This window comes from Excalfactoria chinensis, chromosome 3 (assembly GCF_039878825.1).
Source record: "Excalfactoria chinensis isolate bCotChi1 chromosome 3, bCotChi1.hap2, whole genome shotgun sequence".
Lineage (NCBI taxonomy): Eukaryota > Metazoa > Chordata > Aves > Galliformes > Phasianidae > Excalfactoria > Excalfactoria chinensis.
The window spans coordinates 92,414,469-92,431,823 of NC_092827.1; the positions used below are offsets into that span (position 1 = coordinate 92,414,469).

The 17,355-nt window shown below is 45.0% G+C and overlaps 2 protein-coding genes across 3 annotated transcripts in view; one reads left to right on the forward strand and one right to left on the reverse strand.

The window, feature by feature from the left end:
• Nucleotides 1–13,056, reverse strand: part of PAK5 (p21 (RAC1) activated kinase 5) — a 216,290-nt gene extending 203,234 nt beyond the window's left edge. Inside the window, exon 1 of the mRNA XM_072332099.1 lies at nt 12,937–13,056. The gene's annotated coding sequence lies outside the window, so the exon portion shown is untranslated. The remainder of the gene's footprint in view (nt 1–12,936) is intronic.
• Nucleotides 11,660–17,355, forward strand: part of SNAP25 (synaptosome associated protein 25) — a 66,006-nt gene continuing 60,310 nt past the window's right edge. The window contains exon 1 of one of the 2 annotated variants that reach the window (XM_072332107.1): nt 11,660–11,929. The gene's annotated coding sequence lies outside the window, so the exon portion shown is untranslated. The remainder of the gene's footprint in view (nt 11,930–17,355) is intronic. The other variant, XM_072332108.1, reaches the window with a different exon arrangement.

The window sequence follows — 17,355 nt, forward strand, 5'->3', positions numbered from 1 at the left end:
GGAGAATTCCTCCCTGCTGTGGATTCATACCCCGCACCAGGCAAGGCTCCTCTAGCTCACTGCCAAATAAGCAGTGGGACTGATGCATAGGATGGCAGCAGTCCCAATCTCTGTGCAGGAAGAAAACAGTGCTAGTGCTAGTTATTCATACAGGTAAGCTAGATGCATCTTCTTTTCTACAAGGAAATGCCATGCCAGATACTAATATACACAGGTTGCTTTTCCCTTCAGCTGTGTTATATCATCTTCTGTTTATGACTGAAGATAAAAAAAACAGCTGCAGAGCCTTGACTCTTCCCACACACAAGAAAACCCCACAAGTAATATCCCCACAATGATTGAGACAAATTCTGATACCTTTGCTAACACCCAGAGCTTCACTCAGCTTCCAATATGTGCATGGAAGGACTGACCTATGCAATAAACTTTTAAGCCTGTCTTGTTGGGTAACCCCTGTGCCAACACAAGAGGGCATAGCAACGCTGCCCTATCCATGCAGGGCCACAAGACTATGGCTACTATCACGCAAAGTAAAGAAAGAAATGGAGAAACCAAGAAAATAAAATAAATCCTGAGAGGAATCCACACAATTAATCAGGCAAAAAGCTTACTATGTGATTGAGCTCCCCAGACACCAGTGGGGCAGCTCCTACCCTGGCAGTTCTGTCCTGCTGCAGTGTTTGGTCCATTTCCTAGCCCCCGTGGCTGGATGTAGAAGTGCAGGAAGCACAACTTTCAAACAGCTGAATGCTGGAAAGCAAGTTGTGCTCTCCAAGGGATGCACTCAGTTTTTTTTTTGAGCACCACGTGTGGGGCTGGATTCCCAACGAATTCAAGTAGCTGTTTCTAATACACCCAGCACTGCTGAAATCTCCCAAATGAATGATTCCTGCCTTGAAAGGACCTTGGCTCCAGCGTGAAGCTATTTCTGCCTTAGCGTGATCGATTCTGCAAACCTGCTGGTTTCTGTGCAGAAGATCTCAGAGCAGCTGAAGGTTATATTCTGCAGAGAGGCTCCAGCACTGAGACAGAAAGAGAGGCATGGAGCAGGGCACTGGGGCCACATGCCAGGTAGGTGACTCACAGGAAAAAGGGGAAGCTCAGAAACCAAATAAAAGATCTTAACTACTGTCTAAGCCTTCCCTGCAGACCTTGGTGAAGCTTTGTACATTTTCCCCTTGAACGATCACAAACAGAGCCAGATATTAAACTAATCACACCTTAATTGCAGTTACAGGGGCACAAGGTAGTGCAAAACCCCACAGGAACAGATCACACTCACAGGCACCTCAGATACCTGTTTAGGATCCAGTGAAAGATGTGCAGTGATGGAGACTGGAGTAAGAACAAGAGAAAAACAAATGTTCAGTTATGTCAGTTACTGGATGGTACTTAAACCCAGGATGGCATCCCAGCAGTGTTGAGAAGCGGTGATAGCACTGAGCACTCTGGGGGCTAAGCCTTTGAGCAGAACTGTCCCACACTCACAACCACCACTGCCATTGCAAAGGCCAAAACAGTCCTTCTTTCATTAGCTGTGCTTTTGCAATCCAACAAACCTCATCATTTCAGCTGTTTCTTGCCTACAGATTTTTTTCATCTTCTGTTCTTCCTCTCTTACTGTCTTTCTCTAACCACCCACTTGCCAAATCTCACCCTGCTATGTTGAGCAGACAAATTGCAGACAGCAGCAGACAGTCCATCACCTAGAAGCAGTCTATACATTAACTTTTCATTTTTGTCCTTCCTTTAGGAGGGAGAAGAAAACAACCAACAGATTTATACTAAAGGCTTAATGTTCTGCTTCCAGATGTAGGAAAATAAATGCAAACCATGAATCTAGATCACAACCAGCTAAGCAGTGGGAAAGGGGCTCCTCTGTAGCTTGCTGTGCCTTGGAAGTTCTCTAAGGGCCACACTATCCCTCTCTTCCTGAGCAGCCAGAGAAACACAGTCCCTGCACTAAGCCAACTACTGCAGAAGTGCTCTCAGTTCCATTTCCTACCTGCCTCTCCCCTCACCTTTCTTTCTGCCAAGACTCATACTGCCTGAAGAGAGGCACACAAGGAGGCACTGTGTCCTTTGCCCAGGCACACAGTCAAAGTGAAAACCTTGCTTCTAGCTCAGAATTCCTCAGCCCACAGCATCTCTTGAGCCCATAAGAGCAAGCAATGAAAGCACCAGAGGCAACACACTACTTCAGTGTCCTCCTTATCTGGACCACCTTGGCTATGAAGAACAGATAACTTGCAAACCATGGTATAGGAACTACTGCTTCAGCTGTAGTAACAACACTATACTAACAACTAAAATATATTACATCTCTAGTCACCTTTTAGCTCCACACCTTTACTTTGGAAAAAGTTATGGGAGATGAATGAGGAAGCCTAGATTTCTGGATATCGTTTTGCAGCATTTTTGGTACAAGTCAGGAAGGTGCCACAGGCCTACCTCAAGGCAAGAGGCAGCACTGCTATAGGCACTGATGGAAACTGGGAAGGCAGTGTAGCCTCATATTAAAAGCTCTAATAGGTTTCACAGGGGTCACATGGTGGGCAAATTCACCTAGTTACATTCACTTGTGGTCTGTATAGGCTGAGGGGGTCCTCTTACTAAAGGGCTTCTTTTTTTTTTTTAAATAGATGAAGGTTTCAGTCTGACTCCTGGGGAGTTACTCTATCAGTCACCAAATAATGAGGGTCTTCCCTCATTATTGTCTCAGGAAACAATCTCGAAAGAACGGTGACTGGACAGCAATTTGTATCATCTGCCCATCTACAGCTGTCCACAGACTTGCACTGAAGTCCACCGGAAAAGTCCTTTGGAATTTGTGTCAGATCCACACTCCCCCAGTCCTTTCCTGTTTTCTTACACTGGAAGAGCACATCATGATCAGGAGATACCAAAGCTTTCTCCTCAGATGATCTGGTAATGCTACTGCACCCAAGAAGTTAGTGATTTCTTGGCAGATTAGCTCCTCACATGCCATTTCCAGCAAGTTTCTCCATTTAAAAAGTTCTCTGCAGGACACAAGTTGGAAAAAGATGACACTGAGATAAATCTCAAAGTCTCCAGGTCAGCTTTCGCTCTCATTTAAGATTCTGGCCAAAGAGCAATCATGTTTTCCAATCACACTCAGATATACTAAGATATTTACCTGCATAGCCAGGAAGTCTTTTTGTTAGACTGATGCATAGAACACATTTTGGGCTTAAAAAAAATGTTGAGAAACACTATCAGGAGTCATTTAAACTTACTTCTACATATGTGAAAGGTGAAAAAACACAGTAATTAAAATCTTAGGCTAAATATCTGTCTGTCTTAAAACCTCATCCCTATCACATAGATTAAGCCTGGCCTCCTTTGCATCGCCACAGTCATTGCAGATGAGCATCCATATGATAGAAAGTCAAATCATTACTCAGAGGAACACTTGCTGTTTGCCCTCAAGTAGGTCACTTGACTGGTGTCATCCCCTTTTAGGTGGAAATTAAACAGACACATAGGTGTTCTCAAGAGCTCTTAACAACAAATGAACCTCCAAGAGAATGAGCAAGCTTACATCTTCCCTTATTCCAACAAACAAAAACTTCCTCTCCAGGCAATTGCCCTGTTTGCTTTCTGAGCTCTCCTTGGGGAGATAAGTTACAGAGGCTGCACCAAGTCCCACTGCACTGAGCACTGGCCAGATATATAGTAAACAGATGAAGACAAAAATATTTACAGACGTAATGAGTGGAGAAAAAGCAATGGCAACAGAGGCACTGAGACAATTTTAAAGAGGGAAAATACAGTGCAGGACCTGTTATAAAACATTACCATGCACTGTGCTGATTAGCCCTTACAAGGGAGCTTTCGCAGCCCAGGATTTTCAGAGTGAAAATGTCTTTTCCAGAATGATACAACAATGGTTCCACATCAAGGCTAAGACTAAAACTCAAGTCACTGCCCTGCTCCAAAAGCTTGGCCGTCTTCACTGCTCTACAAAACAAATAGCAAAAGAATTTACCAAGCAGGAAGGAGCATTTCTTCCACAGAACAGCAATTAAAAAAAAAAAACCACAAGAGGAGATACTCAACCACTGAATACATACAATAAATTTGTTCTGATGTGCAGTGAACACTTGTGGACTCCATAAGAAGCAGGAGCCCTGCCTGATGTATAACAGCATTAATTAATCTAATCCATAGAAACAGCAAATAGAGAGCAGCATAGTGTTTGCATACACAGGATCTCAGATATCAGACTAGGTCCATCATTCCAAGACTTCAGCTTTTGAATCCCCTACTTCTGCAAGTCCTCTAAAGCCACATCTGGAGCCAGACTTTGTCCTCAGAGAGACTCAGCTCAGCATCAAGATTTTCAGTGAAAGCAGTAAGTGGGGGCTTTAGTAGCCCTGAAACAGCAAGGTCTCATGGGCACAAGTCCCTCGATCCGTACCAACATTAAAAAAACACGTTTGCATGCTTGTCTGGATTGCACATCCCTCTAGTCATTTAATCTAGGGGTGATGCATAGTCCTGTTGCATGGCAAACAACAGCTGCCAGAGACATACTGTTAAACACGGGAAATCTTTTACTTTTTATCTGGATTATTTCTGCAGGGTGCAATAGTTTGCAGCCATTTCAGGCACAACACTATGCTGTTCCCTCCTATGCATATCTAAGTACAGCCCACCCCATTTGTAACATTTTGTCATTCCATTGTGCCAAAAAATACAAATATTAGGGAGAGGAAAGTCATCCAACAACTTTATTTCCAGCTTCCTGAGTCACATAGCCTCAACTAGAATTTTAACTATACAAGCAGAGAGCAGCACTAACTGTTACATCATGGTTTTTGGAAGCAAAGGGAAAGGAGGAGATGAAGCAGGCCCAGGAGACAGCCAACAGGAAAACATCTTTAAAGCTCCCCTGAATTAGTTGACACTTACCTGTTTGTTCTGTTTTATGCCTCTGGGTTTCTCTGAAATAGAGAAGAGTAATTATGAAGTGACCCACTTTTCCTTCCTCCTTTAGTATAAGGAAGAAATAGGGGGAAGGAGAAGAGAGGGAGAATTGCAGAAGGATAACATCAAAAGGGTGAGATAGGGAAAAAAACTTCCAGAAGGTAGGAGGGTAAATTGTGATGACCCAGTTTAAAGGAAGAGCAGGAACTAGACCTACTAACAGTCAACACCTTCCCACACACTTTAAGGAAAGGAAACAGCAAGGGAAAGGAACAAACTCATTGCTCATAGCACTTTATTTATGCTACAAGCTCACTCCCCAAGGATACAACTTACATAGTGGAAGCACCACAGAAAAGAGGCTACCCCCTTCCCATAACCCTTCTTAATTGTGCAAGGACAGGGGCTGGGCAGTGGAAAGCATTCTGATAGGAGATGGAGCAAATCCCAGGCCAGGTGCTAAAAGAAAGTTCTGGCCAACCAATCTCAGCCACTTTACACCAACTGTGGCTCCCCCACCCCAGAAGGGTGTGGCAGTCATGTTGAGGCTGGATAGAAATGGCTGATCTTTTTCCTTGTAAATAGCCCAACAAGTGGCATCACCTGTGCTGGTGTCAGAGGAAATCACCTGACCTCATGGCATTATCTGTTATGGCAGCTCTCGCCTTCACACAAGACTAAGCCAAGTACCTTCAACCATCTTCATCTGCTTTGGTTTTCACCATCTGGTATGACAACAGATAGCCCTGAATTGATAACTCTATAGGGGAGCCCAAGAGCTGTCTATCTTAGATGGCAATCAGCATCTGGAGGGAGGAGGGGTGTTCTGGTTTGTTTTACAGTTTTGTCTTTTGCTTCAGGGCTTGTGAGGTTTCACATCTTCCCTTAAAATAGCTTTTCCTCACTCAGTATAACCAGGCATAACTAATATAAAGTCAGTTGCACTGTACCAGTTTTGACTGCTGCAACACATAATATAATAAATATAAGTATGATATGGGTGACAGTTAGAACCATAAAGGAAGGGTTATCTCTCATCTCCAGGTGAATTATCACCAACCAACTTGCTAAAGCCATCAGAGCTCCGTCAATTTAAAAGCCTGCAAACAGAATGAATTGCACTTCTCAGTTCTGAAAGTCTGCTCACAGTTTTAAATAGCTGGTGCTTTCTATAAGCAAGCAGTATCACCAAAAAGTATAACCACATTTTAAGCACAGATAAAATCAGTGGGTTAATTTGCACTCACTTAAAGCTTAGTGGTAAAAAAAGTATACGCACAACGTTATGTGGGGAATAGTATTACACTACTGCGTATCTGCACTCAAAGAAAAATTAGTCAAAAGAAACTAAACTGTTTGTTCTACTCAGTAGACTGAAATTTCACAGTGATGGGGCACTAAAGAAGCTTTCAAAGGACAAATTTGAAGATCCATTTTTTTTAAACTGTCTTTGCTTCTCCTGTTTCTTCAGGCATAAAATGCCTCCAGTGCTCCGGAGTGCGTGAGGCAGTGATCCAGGGAAACACCCACTCCAGCTGTTTGCTTGGTTGCAGCTAAGTTTTGACAGTTAGGCTCTGCAGCCTGTTACCTGAGACAGGCTGACTTGGCCTCCAAGTGCCTCGTGTCTTCCTCCTTTTCTCAAACTTGGACGTAATTCCTGTTTGGCACTAGCTTTACCCAAACAGACCTCATCTGGCCAGTGCCAGCAATGCCCAGCAATGATGCTGAAGGACTACTGGGTATTTTGTGATCAAGTGATCGCAAAATAAGTGGCTTCAGGTTTGCACAATTTCACGGGACTTCTGTCTTTAATTCAACTTTTAGATATGTTTTTGAAATGGTTCCCAAGTTAAGGTCAAATGCACAGGAGAATTCAAGCTTGTCCAGATCCCTTTGGAAGGCATCCCTTCCTTCTGTTGTAAAATAGGTCATACAGAATGTAATATATGATACAGTTTACTGAGTATACGTATTCTGTCATACATATATATATAGGTCACATGCCACATGCTACACGCTACAAGCCATGAGCCATATGCCAGGAAACGTGCTGCAAGCTACAAAGCTATGTACCACAAGCCATGTGCCACATGCCATGCATCAGCCATGTGGCAACATTAACTTGCTAGCATAAACCGCATGAACAGGAACATTTTCTGGAGTATTGTTTTTCCTTTGATAGTTGAGGAATCTTGACTTGAATCACACTGATGTTCAAGGGGGAAGATTAGACACTGGACATTCTTCCACAAAGTACCAGGAGTGTTTTGGAGTGCATTCTAACAGGTAGTTATGGAGTAGACAGAGGGAAAATAACAGCTCTTTGATTTATTTTACTAAAGCAGAGATTGCTTTAATGAAAAATGAAGTTTAACCCTTATTTGCTGTCTCCGTCACATGGACAGACATACTTGTGTACATACCTACTTTTGCCTACAATATACAGCATGAAGGGTCTAGTTCTTCCTCCTCTGTATCCCATACCTCTGATGGTCTCTCTGTGCCTAATGCAACTTATGCAGAAACTTCTTCCCATGTCAAGAATAAGGTAAGGTTTTATGATGCCTCCTGGTAGCACAGATCTATAGGATTGATTCTGCATATGTGGTCTCATGCTAAGAGACTTCTCTTTAGTTAAAGGCCCTCTCAGCTGTGTTTGTTAGAGCTACCCATCTGGTTGAGATATTTTCCTTCTGTAATATGAGGGTCTACAGCTCACCCCCCTGAGCATGAGGACAGTGGTTTCCTTTTCACCTGCTTCCCATGCCTTCCTTTGTCCAGCTTGTCCTAAAGACCCACTGGCAAACCTCCTGGAGACCCTTGACCCCAGACACATCTCCTTGCTAAACCATAATCCCCGGTTATTCAATTACATTGTGGCTATTTCTCCTTTTGGTTAGTAGATGTTAAAGACTGGCATTGCTGGAAATGCCTTAAAGCAGACTACATAGCTGTGGGAAGGTGCCCAGCCCAGGTTGGGGGAAGTGGGGGCAGCAGAAGCAGCACAGATTCTCCAAATATTTAAGTTTTAGTTGCCTGCCAAGGAACTAGTTGGAAGGCAGGTACCAAAACACTTTGGGGATCTGGCTCTGCACATCTAAGAGAGTAATCAGGAAATCAGCAGGGACTCATCTCTGAAGGTTTATGTTAAAATCTTAAGTTTCTCTTTTTCTGAACATAAGCCTCAGAGGAATGTTGGCTTGGCTTGAACTGGAGCACTGTATCACAGACAGGTCCTTAGGAAAGCCCACAGAGTACTTGTGTATCTAGAGAATCAGAAAATGAAGGAAAAATGAAGTAACTTGGGCCTAGCTATTCCCTCAGATTTAACCAGAAGTATCCTGAGGTTCATACATGCAACTGCCACTGATGGTCAAAATTCAGAAGTTACAAAAACAGCAGTAAATGCAGAAGGATTAGGATCTGAGCATAAAGGTCTTGATCCTCAAATTACTCCAATTGCCCAACCCTTCGGGGACTAGGGAATGCCCTGGCATCTAAGTCTGGAAAAATACAGAAATCAGAAATGCTGCAAAATATTTAGTGCCAAAGCAGGTACATTTTTCTCCTCTCCTTTTTTTCCTCCCTCTGTCCTAGTTCAATTAGAATTTATTTCTCATCTGCATACTAGAGGCACAGATGAGCAGTGCAAGGTATTTCCTTCTCTGCTAACAAAAGATAGAAATGCCTGGGAAAAGTGGAAGGAACCAAGGCAGTCCCTGTCTGACAGGCATTACGACTGGCTCTGGAAGAGCCCAGGGATTAACATCCAGGACCTGGTGGCACTACTCAGCATTTTGGTGTTTTGCTTGCTTTCTGCCTCCCAGCACAGCTTTGCAGCATGCAGGCTCATGTTTTGGAGACTGAAGGTGATTCTGTGAGCAAAGAGCTTCTACTGCCTGCAACCAAACCTCAAATTGTGGACAAAACATGGGCTGTCGTTTCCTCCCTGTTATCATGCTGCAGGCTCTGCCTGCTTTGCATCATTCTGGCTCCTGGCCGGTAACACTGGAACCCACTTCATGCCACCTTCATGTCGCAAAACATGTTCCCTGTGTCATTATCCACAGGCTGTGCCCACAGGTACTAGTTGTTCAGCTTACTGAATATTTGCCTGAATAATAAGGAGGGAGCTGAATCATTCTTAGAGCAAATTCTAGTTTTCTCTCTCCTCCTACTTCATTTTTAGGCTTCACTTATCACAGCTCTCCTTCACACAGCATTAAGTGAGTGTTTATATACTATTAGAGACAGTCAATAAACTCCCCCCCCTCCTCCTCTCCCCTCTTTTTTTAAGAAACAAAGCATCCCCCAAATGATGCTGGAGAACAAGCTGAAATTGCTTAGTAGTGCTTATTGCAACAGAAATCCTGGTGCTGCGGTGCAAAAGGCTGCCCCCCCTCTGCATCTCCCGGGATAGAGGCACACACCTTCCTGAGCAACACAAAAGGTATCTGCTCCCTTATTCATTTAAAAAAACACACAAACCAACTGTAGGAGAGGTATTTGTCCCTACTGAGCTTAATGGGCAATGTTCATGGTCTATTTAGTGATTCTGCCTTATGTTGTTTTATTAGAATGCACGATTTCTGCTGCAGCAGAGCTTGAAAATTAATCTGAAATTGAACTCAGTTTTCTCAGTAGAAACCTACCTCCCTCCCTCCTTCTACCCCCTCCTTCTTCTGTCTCTGACCATCCCTGAGCACTCTTTCCCTAAGTTATGCCGCATGACTTCTTTATTTTTTTATTTTGCCTTCACTGCATTTTTCCTTACAGGCTTTTGACAGAAGCAGCCAAATTCATCCCTGTTGGTATCCAATGGACTGAAATTCTTCCCAGCAGTGTTATTTGGCCGAATCCAAACTCAGTCAGGATTTTGCAGTGCTGGTGGCTTAGTCAAAATAACAGTTTATAATTTCTCTCTCGCTTTCCTTTTCTGCCGTCACTATGAATTATTAATAAGGACTAGCATTGCTCCCTTAAAAACTGTACTTCATTTCAAAACCACCTACCAGACAAGCTGTCTGAAGATTTCTTCTTAACTTCCTCTGTGTACTAAGAACTTGCAAAGCACAATGCATGCGCATGGACTGCCTCAATTTCAGACTGAGACACACGCTGGGATTCCTCTTGCTTTCTGCAGTGCATACCTAATTGGAGTGCTGCCTACTGTTAACCCATGTATGAGTTGACCAGAAAAGGTTTGCCTTTCCATACTGTCATTTATGATGCTAAACTCATGTCCTGCTCGAGCTGCTGATCCAGATCCCTCACCTAGAAGGGGGGCTGCCTGCACAGCGTTGATCTCACTCTACTTGTCTGTCTTTACAGCCCTTAAGTCTGACAGGTTCTCTCCTTCCCTGCGGTTTTCATGTGCACAGCTCATCAGATACTCTACTGCAGCAGGGAGCCCCTCTTCCCTGAGAATTCCTTTGTTGTATATTTAGCAAACTTTTGACTGCTTCCTTCCAAACGAGACTGAAGGACATATTTTCGTAGGAGAGGGTGAGAACTGCAAAGCACGATCTACAATCACGTTTTTCTATGGGGAACTACAGAGCAGGGGAGGAGGAATCACCGCAGTTCTTTCTCCTTCCCCCCCCGCCCTGCACCTCTCCTCCCCTTTCTCTCCCCCACCCCCATACAACCACAACATGAGACAAACGTGCTCCAAAATACAGCTGCAGAGCCTTCCCCCTCTTCCGGTCTTCCCTGCCATGGCAATAAGGGAAGAAAAGACATAATGATTAGTGTAGAATTAGCACTAATATGAGACTGATGTTTTGACACCGTCATCTGCAGACTATTTAGAAAAGCCATTAGCACGGTGTTGGAGTTAAGCATAGCCAGTGCTCAGAGATTGCTCACAAGAGAGGCTCAGACGGAGGCACCTCTGCTCATGGATAGGTCTGGATGGTTCCATACACGAACGTGCGCAGGCTTGTGGAATGAAAGGGAAGGGATAACTGAGGTTATGAAAGAGTGTCGCATTTCAGATGCAATCCCCATCCTTCATTAAAATCTCCTTTAAGAGATACCTTCTACAGAAAGATGTTTTGTAACAAATGAGAGGATTTCCTCTCCATTAAATATCACACTACAGACAGCTCCATTTGCTCCAAATTAGGTAAGCTCTGAATAAATATTTTAATTAATCCATGATAAATAAGCCAGGCTTTTTTCCAGAACAGAATCACTGCTTTCCTCCTTGGCAGCAGCGCTCTGTTCTCTCTGTGCTGTATGTGTGCACGTACATGCCTGGGTTTTTGGTAAGGGCTTTTTTTTGTTTTTCCCCCTTCTCTCTCCCTTTTCTAAACCTGTCTCTCAAATGATCGGTTACAGCACATGTCCTTATCTGTGGATTTCCTTGCGTTTGTGTGCTCTTATTTCAGGGGGGAGGAGAAGGGGAATAATCAGATTAACACACTCAGACCCGTGGCAGGATGCTCTGAAACATAAAAAGAGGGAAGAGAAGGAAGAATTCACACATAAAAATAGAAGCCCACGTAGATTGGCCATATATGGAGTACCGGGGACTTCAGAGGGATACCCTCTTCGGACCACCCCTTTGGCGGAGGCATGTTGCTGCAGGAGGCCCCCTTCCCCCCTCCCCGGGCGGTTCAGCCCCCGGCCCCCAGCCTCGGCGGAGGCCCGGCGGAGCCGTTTGTCGGCGGGGCGAAGAGATCGGAGCGGGCGGCGGCGGCGGCGATGACTCAAGCCCGCCCGCCCGCCCGGCCCGCTCTGCCCCCCGCCCGCTCCCGCCTCCCCCAGTCCCCCCCCCCCCCCCCCCCCCCTCCGGGGAGGACTATTAAAAGCTGCTGACGTAGGAGCGGACGGCCATCTTTGATGAGGGCACGGCTCTCGGTCCATTGAAGAAGGAGACCCGAGGAGGTCAGCAGCGGCTGTCCTTGCCTCCCAGCTGCGGCATCGACACACCGACCCCGCCGAGGCGGCCCGGCGGAGCGCTGCACAAGCCGAGGTAAGGGCGGGAGAGCACCGGGCCACCAACCGAGCGAGGGGAGGGGGCCGTATGAACGAAAATGAAGCGATAGAAGGATTTGTTTCAAGGGGGACCCGCTCGGCGTTTTGTCTCCTGTCTCTGGGCTGCTACAGGGATGGAGGAAGTCGAGGAGAGGGGCGTAATGCCGCCACCAGCCTTATCGCCGGCTGCAACCGTAGGAGGGAACCGAGCTCTGTGTTTCCGCTGTATCGGGCGCGCTCGAAGGCGGCAGGAAGCCCGAGGAGAAGGGCAAGCAGCGCATTTCTAAGGCGGACCGGGAGCAGGGTGCTGCGGGCTCTCTGCTCTGCTGGGTCGCGCAGGGCTGCAGCCGCCCAGGGCACTGCAGCGCCCTTCCCGCACCGCGCAGGGCTGCGGCGGCGCTTCGGCACCGCGGACGGAGGCCGGGGGGAGGTCAGCAGAGTACTGCGGCTCTGCGGGAACGGGAGGCGGTTCAGCACCGCGGACAGCACCTGTCTTCAGCACCGCGGAGAGCGCCGCGGCGCCCCGGGCGCGGAGCCGTGCTGCAGGCGGAGGCGGGCTTGCTGCAGCGCCCTGCGGCTCCGCACCTCCCCCGGGCAGCCGGCCCCGAGCAGCCTCTGCCCTGCCGCACGGGAAGCGAAATGATAGCTGAGCTGCTCGCTCCTTCCGGGACGGGATCTCGGGCTGAAACAGCTGGGGCTTTGCGGGGTACCTCGGCAACTCGAAACGCAAAGAGGGAGAAATAATAATAGTAATAAAAAGCAATAATAATTACAAGCTTCGGTTCTTGAAATTAAGCGGCACTTCAGCTTGTCTCCCACCCGGCCCGTTGGTGGAAGGGCATTGGTGCAAGGGAAACTGGAGTTATGTAACACCTGGTCTGCGGGGTCTCTCCAGACCAGCGGCAGCCTCTAGGGCATCCCTGCAACCACAGAGGGTCGGCCGCGGGCATTCTGCAGCCTTGAGCTGGGGCAGCTCAGCTCCTCATGCAATGCAGGCAAACCCACCTCGCACTCCTGACCCTGGCTTCCCTGTCCCTGGCGATCCTCTTCCCCTGTCCTTCCTGCTCCCTGGCACCCTGCTTTCCTTCTCCACTTCGTACAGCTCACTGCTGGCAAAGTTGGTAACTTTGCTGTTTTCTGCAGGGCAAATAAACAAGAGGGGATGAGGGAAGTGGGTTGGGCATCCAGACATTGCACTGCGTAGCTGCGTCAAATGAGGGCCATGGGATCTGCCAGATTTACGTGCTTGGCTTGAGTAATTGCTGCTGGTTTCATTCCCAGCTGAAAAGGGGGCGGGGGGGAGGGGGTGGGGATGGAGAGGCTGGTCTGTGGTGAAGCCTGGGGATGGCAGAACAACCCTCCAAGCCATACATGGTTACTTTCAGCCCTGGCTGCCGCATCCACAAGGACATGCCTGTCCCTCTCCTCCCTGCTCCATCCTAGCTCTGATCTCCATAGACCATGACAAGACAGGGCTGGTCTGGAGGCAGCCACCTCTAATGGGCTGCAGGGTAGGGAATGGGGCCATCTGGGTGATGAGAGCTCCAGGGGATACAGCTGAAGAATCGTCTTCCCATATCCCTGCATGTCACTGAATCATGGTCAAAGATACCAGTCTAGGAAAAAGTGGCAGTGGTTTTCCATTGCTTCTGCATAGTGCATAAGGGGATGGCAAGGAGGTCACTTTGATTCCTAGGATGAGTGCCAAAGAGACAGCAGAAGTGACCAAAGCAAAGGTACAAGCAGGCATGATTTGCAAAAGTGAGAGCTTGAGGCTCCCACTGAAGTCAGGAGGACTGGAAATAACCAAGCATGTTACGAAACAAAATGCAGCTAAACAGCAACCCCAAGTAAATGCAGTATAACTGTATTTATACGGCTAGCTAGGAAATGAAAGTGAGATATCGGATTCTATGTCCACTGAGCTCATGAGGGCAGAAAAATAAAGAATCCTTAAAGTACATCTAATGAAACACAGCTCCAGTTTGCAGATTTACTGCATTGGGGGTGGAATCTGTATTTCAGGTCATCAGAAAGCTTTTCATTCATCTCTGTACAGGTTAGGCATGACAACAGATAGTGAGATTAAACTGCTAAGGCAAATAAAGTGTAGTCTATATCTATTGCCTGCTCTGCTATAACTGAGCAAGATAACTAATCAACATGCTTTCCTGTCAGTATTAACAACTTAAGCAGTTTTTAGGCTTTTGTGTCACAAGCCTGTGTTGCAACAATTCAAGGTAAAATGGAAAATATATGGCAGAACGGAGAGCTCAGTCTCTTAACAATCCCTCCTCTCAGGAATGTAAAAAATCCTAGGAAGAAAGGAACTTGGTTTACCTTGGCTTGTTACACTACCATACTTGTTCATTTGGATTAATTTTTTCCTGATATTTTTTCCTCAATTTCTCATAACTAGAGTATAATCACAGCACTTTCGTTATTAAAACACATACACATTTATTTCAGACTTCTAGGGTTTAAGTCACTTAAAACTACAACAAATGTAAACTCACTTTATGGCCTCCACTGAAGTGAGTATGTTTTTCTTTATCTGAAGTTTCCTCTACTTCTAGAAAAGCAGTCACCTTTGGGCTGGGTGAGTGCCAAGCAGTCTGTAACAGTATAATTGTTGAAGCTTTTTAGAGCATCTAACACAGAGTAGAATAATGTGTTTGAGAACAGCAGCAGGCTGCAGGTCACAGGCAGATCACAATTACCTCTAGGAGGTTGGGCTTTGGAGAAGGCACTAGGGCTCATATATCTACTCCTGGGAGAGCTGGATATAGTTTGTCAGGAACATCAGCTGTCAAAGTATAGCTTATTTCTTTTAGCTCATCATTTTTGAGCCTTTACTGATACCTGTGCCCTTAGCTTAGATATACTTTGGCTTCCTTCCTTACTGACTTTGCAGATTCAGCTTCTGCATCATATTACAACAGGCACTTCTCTGAAACACACAGGTTATATTTCTAGTTCTTGCCCATCATCCCTTTGTTACTTTCTCCATGAATACTATCTTAGATACACACTCCCACCAGCAAAATCTGCCTCTCATCAAACAATAATCTTTAATAAGCAGTCCTGCATCTCACTGGATTTTCTAGGACTTTTCTTACCACCAAGAACAAGCATATATCAACTTGATAAGCTTGAAGTTGTTCCTTCCTGCTTTATGACAGCCCTGTGGCCGATGTTCCAAGACTCAAAAATGTTTTGAATGCTAGCAGATTTGAATGGCCTAGAGGAAGTTTTTTGGCTCATTTTCCCCGTTACTTAAGAATGTCATTCATCTTTGCCTTCACGTCTTTCATTGTTTGTGCTTCTATTTTCACCTCTCTTGCCTCATTGTCATGCCCACTTACAGTCCTCTTCTGCTTACTTTTAAGTAATACTGTGATGAAAGAAACACAGGCTTGGACAAAGCGTTAAGATGCTGTCATGATAGGAGATGAGCATGGACTTTTACCTTTGATTATTCTAAGGCTTCTAATCCAGAGTCAGTTGAAATCAAGGAAAATAGTTCCAGCAGTGAGCTAGACTTTGGATGAGGCTGAGTAAGCTCAAGACAGGCTATGTGCCACTAGAGATGTGTACAGGGTATGGACAGCATTCCACTCCCAACAATGGGCATATATTGGTTAGACCCTCAGTCCAAGAGGAAAGTAGGTCTGCACATCATAGTGTGAGACTTACAATAAAAGACAACATTTAGCAGCTTTGCTTTTATAAAGGCAAGCAAGGTATATCCTCTCCACAGACATGTCCCCTCTGAAATAGATAGCAATATACCACAAAGAGAATCCAATCATTGCATTACATCCTTTTCCTTTATTTTATTCTGTGTGCGTGTTGTTTTTGTAGTAGTTGCTTTTTCTAATGAGAGATAAGCTTTGTCATCTTAGTCACTGAAGGAAGCTGAATTCCAGTACAAGCACGGGGAGGAAAAGAAAGAAATATTATGTAATTCATCATGGCTGTTCCTGGCCTTTGAAAGCTGAAAGCTAATGCCAGCCAATTCAGGTATTTAAAATGATTTTTTTTTTTTTTTTTTTTTTTTTCTTTTTTGGAAAAGCTTACAATGCTCCATTTCTGTTTTTAAATGAGAGTTAACTTATTATCAAGTAACACTGTTAATTGGTGTGCATTAGCATAACTGAGTGCTGTGTTGCACTACAAGCTGATGATGCTGAATGGGGTCTCACCATTCATATTTTATAACAGGAATCAGTATACTTGCTGAAGGAGCAGTTTTTTCATGAAACATATGTAACTCCAAATATCTTTTCTCCAAGCCCTGTTTGTACCAGTCTGGCTCATTGATGCAGATTCTCATAGCTTCAAGGTTCAAGTAGTTTTCTGCCACACAAATGGTGATGGTAAGCAATGATGAAACAGCAGAGCAGGCATACTGCACGTTCTGGCTGTATTTCAGGTTGGGTTCTACTGCACTCTGCTGGTATATAACTTCAGCAGAACTTTGTGATGGCATAAAACCCAAAAACACATCCCGGTTTTTGCCAGGTGCACACCAGTGTTCTGCAACAGTCAGAACTGTGGAAATGAATGTGCTGCAAAATGAAACCCACACTTTCTGTTGGATTAATGCAGTTTGATCTCAGAGGCTCTATTTCCTAGCAGAAGTAATCCATTTTTTTTCTTTTTTTTTGCCCAAGCAGGAAGTAGTTTTTCTGCATTCCAATAAACACACAAGAAAATCAGACATCATCTTTCCAAGACTTTTAAGGTGATATGTTTAACTGCTTGACTATTCAGCAATATTACTGACAGAAGTATAAATGAGCAAAGGCATAGCAGTCTTGCTGTACCTATTTCTAAAACAGAAAGAGGAAAGCTTTTTTTATACATTTTTATACACTACAGCGTGTTTGTTTTGTTTTTTTTTTTTTGTGCTTTTAATACAACAGAGTTATTGTACCAGAATTTACTGGCAGAGTTCACAAGGAAAATGATAGTTATCACAGCCTGTGTCAGTGCTAATAACTAAAATGTATATGCCAGGCCATGATTAGAAAAGGATGCTTCACGTACACGATTTTTAAAATTATTGCAAGACTTGCCATTTCATACTCAAAAACTACCGATTAGCAGGGAGGTGCACATACAAAGGCACTACAGAATGATTGTTAGGGCAAACTTGTAATTCTCCATTGCTCACATCCATCTCCCACATTTTCTCAGCTGTGTATCCTCACTAAAATATCCCAGGCTGCAAATCTCCAAACATTTTCACAGTCACTTGCCTGTCAGAAAGGCTAGAAGACTAGCATGGAGTGGGTTGAAAACGAAAGGCTCTGATCACAGCACAGCTATAGCATTTGTCATGAGTTATTTATGTTATAATTACTCTCCTCCCCAAGGAGACAAACTCTGTTTCTGGGTCACAATACCAGACAAGGTAAT